The sequence below is a fragment of the Dermacentor albipictus genome, chromosome 5, assembly GCF_038994185.2.
Source record: "Dermacentor albipictus isolate Rhodes 1998 colony chromosome 5, USDA_Dalb.pri_finalv2, whole genome shotgun sequence".
NCBI lineage: Eukaryota > Metazoa > Arthropoda > Arachnida > Ixodida > Ixodidae > Dermacentor > Dermacentor albipictus.
In genome coordinates, this window is record NC_091825.1 from 2,350,488 (window position 1) to 2,356,690 (window position 6,203).

At 50.1% G+C, this 6,203-nt stretch overlaps 1 long non-coding RNA gene across 1 annotated transcript; it reads left to right on the forward strand.

The window, feature by feature from the left end:
- The first annotated feature begins 460 nt into the window (after positions 1-460).
- Positions 461-6,203, forward strand: LOC139059815 (uncharacterized). Its single transcript, XR_011514351.1, has 2 exons — positions 461-746; positions 5,657-6,203. It is a non-coding gene; the product is annotated as an uncharacterized lncRNA (long non-coding RNA).

Here is a 6,203-nt window from a genome sequence, read left to right on the forward strand (position 1 = left end):
TTTCTGCTATGGCGCCGGGACTACGACGTTCGGTAAGTAGCAGAGCACGCACACTTATACGCTCGCCCACCCGGCTAATACAGAATTTCAGCATAGAATAAAGAACCAATTTTAGAGAAGGGAAACTGTACCTTCCACAGAGGTACGAAAATAAAAAGCGGCAGCGCATGGAACTTAGCCGGGGGCTCGACAGATGGTGCTACCTAAACAGAAAGCGGTACATCTCCTAAACATGTCTGCAATAGGCATTAGTAAGATGCGATTGGAGGATTGATGGAAGAAGAGCATGGAAACGACAAAAAACGGAGACGTACAAAGGCACAGTTCGCAAAAGGGGATAAGAAAATTAGTTCAAAGCGTTTTCTTTTCCTTTTTTGTTGTTTAACCTAGGTAGGACATTAGGCAGTATAATAGCAAGAGCTTGGTGGCGCAACCCACCACCCCGTTCCAGAGGGGACGCTCTGTAACATTCGCGGTGCTGGTCGCACTCTCCGTTGCAATCTACAGATCAGATTGCCCCGCTTGCCACGATATCTTTCTTTATTTTGCCACTCCCTGATTGGCCGCTTAGCGCTTAAAAAGTGCATCGCCGACCGAACAAAGGTGATTGTCTTCCTGGCGCGGTCGTCTTTTCCCTGGGCCGGTCGTCCTGCCGCCCTCGGCGTCTAGCGGTCGAATACGCGACAGCTGGTGGCAGCGGACTGCGGATGGAGCGCACGTCGGCGGTGGCCTTGGCGTCCGGTTTGGTGAGAGCACGGCTTGCTTTACTTCATTGGGAGCATTAGCGGCATTTTCTTGGTAGTCGAGGCTTTTTGACTTTGCTAAACATTAGTACGTGTAAGAGTAGCACTTCTTCTCAGCAGTCATGAACCTCGCATCGTTAACGAAACCCAACCTAGTGTTGCTAGCAGAAGAGTTAGGTATCCCTGTACAGAAGTCGATGCGTAAACCTGCAATAATTGAAGCAATATCCAAATGCGGAGCGAAAGACGACAAAGTCGAGGAATGTTGGAAGACAATTTCCCAACAGCTAAAACAAAGAGAGATAGAACTGAAGTTAAAACAGATGCAGCTGCATAGCCTTGAACGCACTGACAGTTTCGACATGCGCGGTTACATGCAACCTTTCAGGGCTGGTAGCGACATCACTTTGTACCTTGTCAACTTTGAGAGGACGTGTACTAGAGCAGCACTTGCAGAAGAAACCTGGTCGCAACGCCTCTTGACGCTGCTTCCAAACGAAGCAGCGGACGTAATCGCGAAAATGCCAGAGGAAGATGCGCGCGACTACAGTAAAGTAAAGCTTCAGCTGAGGCGAAGGTACAGCTTGTCTACAGAAGCCTTAAGGATGAAGTTTCGTAACACGAGGCGTAGTCAAGGGGAGTCATTCTCGGAATTCGCCTATAAATCGATGAGCTTGTTGGAAGAATAGCTTAAAAGTGCCAACGCATACGAGAACAAGCAAAGTCTGATTGAAGTGTTCGCTCTAGAGCAATTCTACGCGCCTATTCCGGAGCAAATGCGCCTGTGGATTCAGGACAAGTCAAATGTAGATACGTTGCAAATGGCAGCCACTTTGGCTGACGAATACTGTTCCCGCAGAATGCAAACTTCAGAAGTGCAAAAGAAACCGTCCGGAGCATTCAAAAAGTTTCAGAAAGCGGAGAGAGAAAGCAACCAAGGGAAATCCGAGAACGTTCCCGCCCAAGTGCATGCGGTCAACTCGAGGAGGAGGAGGAGGAGGAGGAACTTGATTACTGGAGAAACCGTTGCGTGGTTTATTCCTGGGTGGTTCCCTCTGACAGGGCTCCACTGGCGATCGCGGCTCGCCGGGCCTGGTCGAGGGTCGCCAGTTGGCTTCCCAGGTCCAGTTCGGAGAGGCCCGCCTCCCAAGACCACGTAGTGAGTGTGTGTGTTGTGACTCGTGGCGAAATTGCGTCGCCCGGACGGTCGGTGCATTAGTGTGTTATGTGCGCGAGTGTCGCTGTGTGGTTGCTACACCGGGGACATGTTCTGGACATATAACTGTTTGGGTAGATTGCGTGTAGACGAGACAAGTGTGGGTATGTGTTAGTGAACTAAAAAGTTCCAAGTTCGAAGAAAAACGACCGTTAGTCGATCACAAATGCCAACAGCCAGGCCATATCGCAGTAGGGTGCCGACAAGCGACCATGTCCCTTAACTTGCTAACTGAAGAGAGCGATTTGCTCTTGCCTTCTACCTATGACATGACGGTGAATGGCGTCAGTTGCAAGGTTCTACGCGACACAGGAGCTACATTTGACATCGTCCACCCGTCGTTTGTTAAGCCCGAAGACTTTACCGGATCGTGTGTATGGGTGCGTCAGGCACTACAGCCCGACACGAAGTGCTTGCCGGAAGCCAAAGTTGAAATGACGGGCGCCTTCGGCAAATTTCAAACTGGAGCCGCTGTTTCAGACAAGCTGCCGCAAAGAATCCCTTATATTTTTTTCTAACAGATCAATGAGGCACTTGCAAAACGCCGGAATGGAACTACATGCGAACCCTGTAGTGGTCGTCACAAGGTCCCACACGAGAGCGCAAACTACTAACGCTACTCGTGCCGCCAACATTCCACAGCAAGGTGATTCGTCACAAGCTGCCGCAACGAGCGAAGCCGTTCCAGCCGCACCATCCGTTGATAACACCCCGGTCGCTTCCGCGCCCGGAGACGAAACGATAAGCCCAGTCAGTGATAGCTTTCAACTTCTTGCGAAAATAGACAAAAGCGTTCTCAAAACGGATCAAGCGCACGACGAGTCACTGCAAACGTGCTGGGAAAGGTCAAGAAGGCACCAAAAGGGAGAAGTATCGTTCACTGTAAAAGACGGCCTCTTGTACCGAACATTCAAAAACAATAAAGGCTGCTCTTTCGAACAGCTGGTAGTTCCCCAGAATGATCATGCTGCACTTCTCGATCTGGTTCATAGCAATAGCTGGGCTGGTCATTTAGGGATAAATAAAACTAAGAGCAGATTACTGAACGACTACTACTGGCCGATGTGCTTCAAGGAATCCGAGCAATGGGTACATTCTTGCAACGTTTGCCAGAGGACCGGGCGGCCAAACGAAAAATTCAAGGCGCCTTTGGTCCGAGTGCCTTTGATTGGCGAACCTTTTCGCAGATTGGTAGTGGACATCGTTGGTCCATTACCAGTCACATCGGCGGGCAACAAATACTTGCTAACGCTAATTTGCCCTGCCACGAAGTTCCCGGTAGCAGTGGTGTTACCGGAATTAAGCTCCACAGCTGTAGTGAACGCGCTACTCGGCGTCTTTGCCAGCATCGGATTTCCCAGTGAAATCCAATGCGACCAAGGTACTGTGTTTACAAGCGCGCTTACCACGACATTCTTGCGGAAATGTCGCATATTCATTCACCACAGCTCTGTCTACCACCCGCAAAGCAATTCAGTTGAAAAACTACACTCGGTAATGAAGCGCATTCTGCGTGCGCTCTGCTTCGAGAAGGGCACCGACTGGGACACAGCAGTTCCCGCAATGCTCTTTGCTCTGCGCTCAGTGACTCGCGAAGCAACTGGATTCACCCCGGCGGAACTTGTTTACGGTCGAGCGCTTCGCTCCCCGCTTACCTGGCTAAAGGAAAAGTGGGAAGACAAACTCGTAGACAAATCTGTTGTCGAGTACGTGCTCGCCTTGTTGAAACGCCTTCGTGAATCGCAAGAATTGGCGCCGATAACCATGGCAGAAGCGCAGCAACGCGCGAAGGTGTATTACGACAGATCTGCACGCACTCTTCGCCTTCAAGGAAGGCGATAAAGTGCTAATTTTGAAGTCGTCGAAGGCAAACAAACTGGAAGTAGCTTGGGATGGCCCGGTCACGGTTCAGCAAAAGCTTTCAGACACCAATTACCTGGTAACGACGCCCGGTAAACGCAACGACGTGACAATCTACCACTGCAATCTAATGAAGCCATTTATCGAACGTATGGAGACGCTGAGCATCGTCCTAAACGAACCAAAGGAAATAAATGTTCCAGTCCCTCAAGTACCGACCCCTTGCTCTTCCCCGTCAACAGAATAAATACTCGAATCTGTCACTAAACAAGCTTATTTAGCAATCGAGCAAAGAAAGGAGTTAAAAGAGCTTGTACACAACTTCAGTGATTTGTTCAGTCCCTATCCCGGTAGGACAAACCTTGTGGAACACGACATTGAGTTGACATCTGACCAACCCTTCCGTACAAGGATGCACAGATTTTCGCCCCGTCATGAGAAGCTGCTGAACGATTCCGTTCACAACATGTTGACACTGGGTTTAATTGTGCCAGGGGAAAGCGAATACGTGTCACCGATGTATATCGTAGAAAGTCCGGGCAAGGAACCCAGACCCTGTATTGACTATCGTAGGCTGAATGCGATAACAAAAACGAAGACGTTTCCCATTCCTAATGTTGAAGCCTTGATCGAGAAATTTTCCGCGGTACAGTACATTTCTACGTTAGATATGGTACGCGGCTTCTGGCAAGTGCCACTGACGGAGAACGCCAGTAAGCTCGCCGCTTTCATGACTCCGCCAGGCACATATCGCCCTCTGGTGCTCACTTTCGGCCTCAAGAATGCACCATTCGTATTTTCAAAACTAATGAATCAAGTGCTCACGGGCACCGAGTCTTTCGCTGCGCCCTACCTCGATGACATCGCTGTTTTCTCGAGCACTTGGAAACAGCATTTGGACCATCTGCAGCAGGTATTCCTTCGAATCCGCGAAGCAGGCTTGACTCTCAAACTGAGTAAATGCTGTCTTGCAAACACTGAAGTCCACTACTTGGGGCACGTCGTTGGCCAAGGGCAGCGATGCCCTTCCGAATTAAAAGTTGAGGCCATCACTAGCTTTCCTTTGCCAAAATCAAAGACCAACTTGCGTTCCTTTTTGGGTTTAGCTGACTATTACAGAAGCTACATTCCGAACTTCGCACATATCGCTAGTCCTCTTACAGATGCTCTGCGCAAGACCGAGCCTACTATTGTGCGTTGGAATACGACGCGTAAGGACGCATTTGCTGAGATTAAAAAGATTCTTGTCAGCGCACCGGTTCTCGCGGCACCAGATTACTCTCTCCCTTTCTTAGTTCAGTGTGACGCCAGTGACCACGGAATGGGCGTTGTTGTAAGTCAGGTGAACGAAAAAAAGGCGAGGAGCACCCTGTTGTCTCCGCAAGTCGAAAGCTAACGTCACGCAAGCAAGCCTACAGCGCAACAGAAAAAGAATGCGCTTGCTTAGTATGGGCTCTCTAAAAGCTCTCATGTTACTTGAAAGGTTCTTCCTTTATTTTCGAAACCGATCATTCCCCCTTAGTGTGGTTAAACCAAATGTCAAACAAAAATGGTCGCTTGATGAGGTGGAGTCTAGCGCTCCAACAGTTCGATTTTCTAGTGCGGCACAAGAAAGGCAAACGCCATGCCAATGCTGACTGCCTTAGCCGCATTCCCTAGTTTCCTTTCTCTTTATTTTTTTTTCTTGTGTGCATGCCAGTAAATGCAAGTCTTCTTATTCTCGCGTTCCGTCTTCGCGTGTTCTGCTCCCAGTGAATTCAACTGCCGGGCTTTCCTAAACATGGGCGCGAGGTTACTTCTGACGTTGTTACTGCGTTTCTTCCGAATGCCTTTTCAGATCCTGTCGTGCCGGCTGACGGATGAACCCTACTCCAGAGGTCTGCGGCCCCCTGTCGCTACGTGCTCGGCAGCCTTCCGGCACTCGGCGAGCAGTGCTAAATATGAGCGTCACCTCCTCCTGGACGTCTCAAGCCCTCTCCACGGGCCTGCTGTTCGAGCCTCAGAACGCTTGGTGCCTTCTCCACCATTACTGCGGTGTCCAGCTCAACTTGCCCGCCTCTGCCACCGAGCACCTCAACGCGCTTTTCCAAGCGCAAGGACAATATGATCTTGCGAACGCTTCAGTGCTGTGCTTGGACAAGCTAGTTGCCCTCCTGTACCCGCCTTCAGTTGTTCAAGAAGCGTCATCCTCTTGAACGCCTTCCGAAAAGGGTAGCCTTGGCCGAGCTGTAACATTCGCGGTGCTGGTCGCACTCTCCGTTGCAATCTACAGATCAGATTGCCCCGCTTGCCACGATATCTTTCTTTATTTTGCCACTCCCTGATTGGCCGCTTAGCGCTTAAAAAGTGCGTCGCCGACCGAATAAAGGTGATTGTCTTCCTGG